Source organism: Protomyctophum parallelum, assembly GCF_964188405.1.
Source record: "Protomyctophum parallelum genome assembly, chromosome: 17".
In the NCBI taxonomy this organism is placed as follows: domain Eukaryota; kingdom Metazoa; phylum Chordata; class Actinopteri; order Myctophiformes; family Myctophidae; genus Protomyctophum; species Protomyctophum parallelum.
The window spans coordinates 47,645,843-47,655,078 of NC_139719.1; the positions used below are offsets into that span (position 1 = coordinate 47,645,843).

General features: G+C 39.6%; 1 long non-coding RNA gene across 1 annotated transcript; it reads left to right on the forward strand.

The window, feature by feature from the left end:
* Positions 1–1,315: 1,315 nt before the first annotated feature.
* On the forward strand, positions 1,316–6,596 carry LOC310874178. The gene is made up of 3 exons (XR_014570542.1): positions 1,316–1,442; positions 1,625–1,721; positions 6,370–6,596. It is a non-coding gene; the product is annotated as an uncharacterized lncRNA (long non-coding RNA).
* Positions 6,597–9,236: the final 2,640 nt, after the last annotated feature.

The following is a 9,236-nucleotide window of genomic DNA, read 5'->3' on the forward strand; positions in this document are numbered from 1 at the left end:
ATCGGTGCGGCACAGGTGGGGGTCTTTCTCTTGACGCTGTCAGGTGTTGTTTAAAGGACAGTGTTCTGTGTTCTGTCACCGCAAGATATGATGGGGAGGAATGGGACTGTAAAAATATACAAATGACACCACTGCTATCACCGAAGAGCACACCCTAATTGATCACGTCTAGGAATTCCAACAATTTAGGCAGTTATCACATACTTTATACAGAGTGACTTACAGTAAGCAACAACGACACATAGTAATACATCAAATTCATAAACAATTGTCATCAAGAATAAGAAGTAATCTAAGAACCTAACAGTAGACTATTGGCAGCAACAACAAGGGAGTGATGTGCGAAGCTCTTCAGCCGTTCATAGATGATAACCGCTATGTCTTTCTTCCAGATGTACTGCAGGTCTCCCGCTGTCCAGGAATCTGCATTCCTCTGAAGACGACTCAAAGTAAGAGACCCTGTTAGGCCTGTCAAAAATAACCCTAACTTAAACGTTTATTACTGTAAGTGATATGTTTAGCTTCTGTTTAAATGTTCTCTATAAATAAAAGTTTGATGTACTAGGATGTATATATGTTGTGACATTATAGAATATATATCTGGCTCTTGGTCACTCTAATCAATCTTTCTTTGTTAGGATGAAGATCGTGGTGGATGTCGCTGGAACGCCGTTGCTTGACAGGGGGCGCACACACATACACACACATACACACCCCCCCCCCCCACACACACACACACAAAGGCTAATTTGGTGTGTTTTTTTCTTTGTTAGAATGGAGATATCGATAGACGAGCTGATGTTCCCTGGACAGAGATCCGTTCCAAAGCCCCCCCCCCCCCCCCTGGGGGCTTCCTCAGAGGACTCTGATGAGCTGTGAGTAGGAACAGTTCTTGCTTGTTTCTGAGGATGGATAACTGCTTTTGTTCTGTTATGGCACGAAGAATGCCATCATTTACAGTAATCCAAATGTTTTAAATATTTTATGATAAATCTAAATGACTCCGCACAATAGTTTGAGAGTCAATATCTCATCTGCTTTTAGAAGCACTTGAATACAAATTACAAAAGATGTTGAGGACTGTACATGTGTTGATGCCTCCTAGTGGCACTGTGGTTGAATGTCTGTCAGCTTTCCAAGCTAATCAAAGTCTTAATGACACTTTTGTAACCACTTCAACCCCAGCATCCCTATTCTGGGGGAGCGTTCAGCAAAAATAGCAGATCTACAAGCTCGCACTGCGTTGCAACGTGTTGTGAGCTTGTAGAGCTAATGGTTTCTTTCTCTCTCTCTCAGGATGGAGATCATAGTAGACACAGCTGGAGCCTCTAGAGATGGAGATCTGCAGGTCTGTCCATAGATGGATGGGAGGACGGAGGACGGAGATCTGGGTAGACGCTGGAGGACTTAGGACCTGGGCCTGCCCCGTGAGGAACTCAACGGTACGAACCGCTTTAGGGTTAGGGCTTTTTGAGGCTTCGTAAAAAGCCAATAATCGTCCGTTGCCGATAATTGGTCGATCCCTATTCTTAAACGTTACTGTAAGTGCATGTGTATGTTGTGACAGGACACGCACACACACAGCAAAGCTAATTTGGGGTGTGTCTCTTTCGTTCTTTGTTAGAATGGAGATCTCAGCCGATGCCCGAGATCCGAAGCTTTCCCCGGGTGTTTCCGCTGAGGACTTCTGGGTCGCTGGGAGGCTCGGACGGAGCTGGAAGGTTCGGTAGACGCCACTGGAACCCGTTTAGGCCTGTCAGAATCTAAGGTTTTATAATGGCCGATTTAATTGTCGTCATACTAACATTCTAAATAAAACTTTGGCTTTTGTAGGCTTTGTAAACAAAAAGCTGCACATGGCATAATTCAATAACTTTATACACTAAAAAAGAAGTAAATTACAAAGTGACACATTTAGAGCTTGTAGAGCCTCGGTACCGGCTAGACGCCATATCGGTGCGGCACAGGTGGGGGTCTTTCTCTTGACGCTGTCAGGTGTTGTTTAAAGGACAGTGTTCTGTCCAGCTTCACCGCAAGATATGATGGGGAGGAATGGGACTGTAAAAATATACAAATGACACCACTGCTATCACCGAAGAGCACACCCTAATTGATCACGTCTAGGAATTTCAACAATTTAGGCAGTTATCACATACTTTATCCAGAGTGACTTACAGTAAGCAACAACAACACATAGTAATACATCAAATTCATAAACAATTGTCATCAAGAATAAGAAGTAAGCTAAGAACCTAACAGTAGACTATTGGCAGCAACAACAAGGGAGTGATGTGCGAAGCTCTTCAGCCGTTCATAGATGATAACTGCTATGTCTTTCTTCCAGATGTACTGCAGGTCTCCCGCTGTCCAGGAATCTGCATTCCTCTGAAGACGACTCAAAGTAAGAGACCCTGTTAGGCCTGTCAAAAAAAACCCTAACTTAAACGTTTATTACTGTAAGTGATATGTTTAGCTTCTGTTTAAATGTTCTCTATAAATAAAAGTTTGATGTACTAGGATGTATATATGTTGTGACAGGATAGAATATATATCTGGCTCTTGGTCACTCTAATCAATCTTTCTTTGTTAGGATGAAGATCGTGGTGGATGTCGCTGGAACGCCGTTGCTGGACAGGGGGCGCACACACATACACACACATACACACACACATACACACATACACACACACACACACACACACACGGAAAGGCTAATTTGGTGTGTTTTTTTTTTTCTTTGTTAGAATGGAGATATCGATAGATGAGCTGATGTTCCCTGGACAGAGATCCGTTCCAAAGCCCCCCCCCTGGGGGCTTCCTCAGAGGACTCTGATGAGCTGTGAGTAGGAACAGTTCTTGCTTGTTTCTGAGGATGGATAACTGCTTTTGTTCTGTTATGGCACGAAGAATGCCATTTACAGTAATCCAAATGTTTTAAATATTTTATGGTAAATCTAAATGACTCCGCACAATAGTTTGAGAGTCAATATCTCATCTGCTTTTAGAAGCACTTGAATACAAATTACAAAAGATGTTGAGGACTGTACATGTGTTGATGCCTTCTAGTGGCACTGTGGTTGAATGTCTGTCAGCTTTCCAAGCTAATCAAAGTCTTAATGACACTTTTGTAACCACTTTAACCCCAGCATCCCTATTCTGGGGGAGCGTTCAGCAAAAATAGCAGATCTACAAGCTCGCACTGCGTTGCAACATGTTGTGAGCTTGTAGAGCTAATGGTTTCTTTCTCTCTCTCTCAGGATGGAGATCATAGTAGACACAGCTGGAGCCTCTAGAGATGGAGATCTGCAGGTCTGTCCATGGATGGATGGGAGGACGGAGGACGGAGATCTGGGTAGACGCTGGAGGACTTCGGACCTGGGCCTGCCTGGTGAGGAACTAGGGATGTCAGGGGTTAACCGGTTAACCGGTTAGCCGACCGTTAAGAAACATCCGGATATTTTTATCAGCTTTTAACGGTTAATTTGCATAATAATAAATGCGTCTTCTGATCTTAAATCCCTTTATTTTAGATCGTTTTTAGTAATAGTACAACATAAACATTACAGAGACTGTAGTTGTCACTGTACAATACTTTAAAACAGTCGTCATGTTGCACACATGCCTAAAATTGCTATTTGCGCCGCCCAGCTTGTCGCACTCCAGGCTACATGAACAGCGCTCGGGCTCAATGTCCCCGTTCTCTGTTGTACTTCAATGGCTAGTTGGCTACAAGTTACAACGGTAGCTTTGCGGTAGTCAAAATGTAAGCGAGTGACAGCGAGACGAGATGAACACATGTCGACCGTATCAATGCAGAGACCTACATTATTAAATCCATTATTGGCCATTTGGCCTGGAGGGAGAACGTTTACAGCCGCCGCTGCCGCTTCCTCCTCATTCTCCTCCTATCCGTCTCCACACTGGCACGGCTTACGGCTATCAAAAGTTAGCCATGTGCTATCGATGTTTGAGGGTTTTCTCGTCAGCGAAAAGTCAACAAACGGAACACGGTGACATGCATGCTGATCTTCCTTAATAATAAAAAAAGGCTTAGCCCATGCGTCCAGTGGCTTTATAGGTATAGGTTGCTCGGATCTGGACTGGATTTATTTATGTTTTGTTGGACTAGAACCGGCGGACCTCTGTACTGTAGACGCGCAGATGCATGCATCATGCAGATGCGATGCGTTGTTTATTGATGATTAAGCCAGAAGCCTACAACAATTTATTTATATTGTTAAATGTTGCTTTTTTGTTTGTCTTTTATAAAAGGAGCATAAATAAATGTATGCCATTCGTCTACCAACTTTAATTATGTAGCCTGCTATACATGCATATTACATTTGGGGTAGCCTATTAAAAAAAGAAAAAAATCAACCACTATCCGTTAATGAACCGGTTAATCCTAACGGGTAACCGGTTGGGAAACTATCCGTTACTGACATCCCTATGAGGAACTCAACGGTACGAACCGCTTTAGGGTTAGGGCTTTTTTAGGCTTCGTAAAAAGCCAATAATCGTCCGTTGCCGATAATTGGTCGATCCCTATTCTTAAACGTTACTGTAAGTGCATGTGTATGTTGTGACAGGACACGCACACACAGCAAAGCTAATTTGTGGTGTGTCTCTTTCGTTCTTTGTTAGAATGGAGATCTCAGCCGATGCCCGAGATCCGAAGCTTTCCCCGGGTGTTTCCGCGGAGGACTTCTGGGTCGCTGGGACGCTCGGACGGAGCTGGAAGGTTCGGTAGACGCCACTGGAACCCGTTTAGGCCTGTCAGAATTAAAGGTTTTATAATGGCCGATTTAATTGTCGTCATACTAACATTCTAAATAAAACCTTGGCTTTTGTAGGCTTTGTAAACAAAAAGCTGCACATGGCATAATTCAATAACTTTATACACTAAAAAAGATAAGTAAATTACAAAGTGACACATTTAGAGCTTGTAGATCGGTTGCTTCCATTATTTCTTTAAAATGTTTGAAAATATATGAAAATGTTCAACATGGAGACGATTATGACTATTATCTCTAAAAAAGTATTACTTGGCGATTAGGTAATTGTGACAGGCCTAAATCCTTCTAGTTGTGTTTTTATATCATGTTCTGTAATCAGTTAGGGTTGACTATAGACTTTTTTTAGGAACAAGATCATCATGCCGGTGAAGAGCACGTTTCTAGCCAATGGAGCAACTATTTCCGATCACCTTTGGAGTTACATCACAGCAAGGTAACTATACAACACACACACACACACACACACACACTATGATCATGACATCAGCTTGTGACTGCAACTTGTTCTTGTTCCTGTTCGCAGATGACTCTGCACTGCTAGTCTCGGACAGGAACAAACTGCAGGTTGAAAAGGCCCTCAGCTCTGAATTCGGTAGAATCTGTACCTGGCTCGCTGATAACAAACTATCCTTACACCTGGGAAAAACTGAATCCATTCTCTTTGGATCTAATAGTAATCTCAGCAAGGCAAATGGCTTCTTGGTTAGAGTTGGTGACAATGTTATCACACGTAAAGATGAAATTACCTACCTAGGTTCCATCCTGGAGGCTAATCTTTCCGGTGATAAAATGGCCACCATCGTAATCAAAAAAGTCAACCGAAGAACAAGATTCCTTTACAGGATCTCCTCACTGTTCAACAAAAACACCTTGAAGACCTTAACGGGAGCCCTCGTACAAAGTTTCTTTGACTATGCATGCACCTCCTGGTACCACAGCACCTCAAAGGCCCTTAAAACTAGGCTCCAGACTTCCCAAAACAAACTGGTCAAGCTCCTACTTGGCCTCACCCCCCGAACCTACCTCACTCCTGCCCACTTTGACAGGCTGGAATGGCTTAGGGTCGACGACTGAGTACAGCATCTTGCAATGGGTCTGGTCCACAAGATTCGATACACCACCAAGATACCCATGTACCTGTCTAGATACTTCCTTAATGTTAACGAAGTCCACACCCACAACACCAGAGGGAGTGCAACGAACCATGTACAACCCAGATTCGGCACTAACAAGGGACTAAATGTAAAATGTAAAATGTGGAACGCCCTACCAACAGTCATTAAGACATGTGAATCCCTTGACTCCCTTTTTCCCCCTCACTGTATAAGTTTATTTTCCCTCCCTTCCCCATAGTGTCTTATTTGTACGTCTCTAAATGTTTTGATTAATTGAACATGGTGGACCCTCTTGTAAACAAGTGTAATGCTTAATTGGATCGTCCACTTAAAGTTAACAGTCTTTGTATTGAGTTTGTGCTTGACATGTACTGTAATTCTGCAAACTGTTAATAAATATTTCAATCAATATTGTTTTATGACCAAAGTAGTAATGAGCATTTCTTTCTTTTCTTTAGGACGTTGCTGGTCTCCTGTGTGGCTCCATCTGGAGGTCACCAGGGTTCTGAGTCACTCAGATCCTGACTGGTAGTGGTGATATGTAGATGTGATCAATCAGGGCTCTTTGAAAATAATAAACAATACAATAATAAACCAATATAAATAACTAGATAATAATATAAATAAATGGATAAAACGAACGATAAAAAAATAGATAAATTAAAATAAAAGTAAATTAAAATAAAATAAATAAAATAAATAAAATAAATAAAATAAATAAAATAAATAAAATAAATAAAATAAATAAAATAAATAAAATAAATAAAATAAATAAAATAAATAAAATAAATAAAATAAATAAAATAAATAAAATAAGTAATACACAAAATAAAATAAAATTAGTAATGGATAAAATAAATATAATTAATATAGACAATAATACATAAAATAAATTAAATTATCAATATAGTAATGCATAAAATTAGTAATAACAGTAATACATAAAATAAATGCATAAAAATAAAATTAGTAATAACAGTAATACATAAAACAAATACAATTTGTAATGCATGAAGTAAAATTAGTAATAACATAGTAATCATCAAATAAATACAATTAGTAATAAAGTTATACATAAAATTAGTAATAACATAGTAATATATAAAATACAATTGATACAATAGTAATACATAAAATAAATACAATTACTTTGTATTGTAATTATAGAATTACTTAAAAAAACAAACGTATCAATCACATCTACATATCACAACCAGGCTATATTGCCAGCAGGCAGGTGGGCTGTAGACTCACTACAGCTGTCACAATGTGGTAAACTGTGTTTTGACCCAACTGGCCTCCAAGGAGAGGCATGGAGCCGGACATCTGATGATACACGAGAGAAGACGCCATAGTATATGTTTCATGTTGATTGTACTTTATTAATGATGCCATATATCTGTAAATCATTATTTTCTTAATAAATTATTGCATTTATACCCGGGTGTCCGTTATGGGTCCATTACCCCTAGATCAAATGGTTCATAATAAGGATGAGGAATACAGTGGTACTATTTACATGTTTAAGGAATATTTAGTTATAGTTAATGTATTTTACACATTTAGACCTTCTAAAACCTAGCCCAAGGTTTTCTGAAAACCTTCAAATTCTTATTGAAACAATAAAGGATGTAGACGGGTGGATCCCGGCATGAATGGTATAAGGTTTTGTATTGAGGTTTCACCAGGTCTAAATGGGCTAAAAGGAGGCCTCAGGTATTCAAAGGTTTTCACCCCAAGGTCTCTACAGAATGACCTGGCTTATTAATATTAATGCTGACAATCTCCCAGAACAGAGCCATGCCACCAAACATGAATGTTGAATATTGTAATTAAATTACTGTATTCAATTTTAAATTGTATTACATGTTTTTACCACGAAGACCAGACTGAATTTTAAGTAATAAGACTGTTTGGCTTGTTGTAGTGTGGTACTTTTCCTCCAGGAAATGACTCTGTACTCCTTTGAAAACTTTAGAAATTAGAATAACTTAGTTATTAAATGTTCTGATGCAAATGGACCTCAATGTAAACGAGTCTTTAATAATGTTTGTTTTATTTAACCAGGCAGAACAAATAATGTAATAAAATATAATTTAACAATCTAATGAATAGATCTAGTTTATTAATAGAAAAACTAGTTATTAGATAATACAATAAATAATAGACAAGGTGTTTATTTTCTTAAATAAATACATATTTAAAATGTATTAATGAATAGAACTAGTTTGAACTAAATGGAACAACTAGTTATTTAATACAATAAAGAATACTAGACAATGTTTATTTTCTTAAACCAGGCAGAACAAATAATGTGAATTAATGGATCTATTTTATTAATAGGACAATTAGTTTTTAGTTATTTTTATTATAAGTTATTTAATTAGTTTCCGGTGTGTTACATTGAAGTCGGTGAACCTATAGAATTCTGTGACTCTGTACTGCCGATCTTCAAGCTCAGAACATCGGCTGTTTTCACACCTGCTAGTGATTACATCAACAAACAACACAGGGAGCTACAGCTGACGTACGTGACGCCATTCTCATGTAGCTGCCTGTAACGAAATGCACCCTGTAACTCTGAAAGTATTCAGAGTAACACATGGAACCAAATGGACCCTTACGGGTCTGTAACTCGGGTCTGTAACGGGTCTGGAGAACAAGGAGCAGTGCATGGGGATTTAAACAACAAACCTTTTGTGAGTGAGTACCGATACGGTTGTTTATAAACTGGTACAATGTGGCTTTACAATGAATTTAACTGTCTGGTTTTATGCAACGTGCTGAAGGGCTTTGATAGACTGGGAACTGTATTGGAACTGAACTGAAAGGTGTGGAGTAAGTAGCTCTAAGCTCTGTTCCATAGCTCTAATGCATTGCATTTCATTAGAGCTATGGACCAGAGCTATGGAGTAACTACTAACTAGCCCTGAAACATGACTCTCAAACGGGGTTCGTTTGGGAAATCCACAGTTGCACACCGGGAGCGCACTCCCTATTAGTCTGCATTGACAGGGCGGTCAGTGTGCCGATATCGAACACAGAGGTCCACACTCCTCCCGACCGATAGGGGCGCGTAGTTGAAAGCCAATGGCAAAATAACAGCTCGGATAAAAATGCTTTTTATTAAACAATGCGGGATGCAGCAATGCTAATCGCTGTACCAACACATTTCTAACACCCGTGGCACATGTGGCGAGGACTTTATATTTGGAATCTGAGTGTTTATGTACACGTTTGGACTGTAAATGTAGCGATTGCGTAAAACAGGCTGCAGTTGCGCCATGACTGTCATGATAATCATGACAGTCATGTTTCAGGGCTA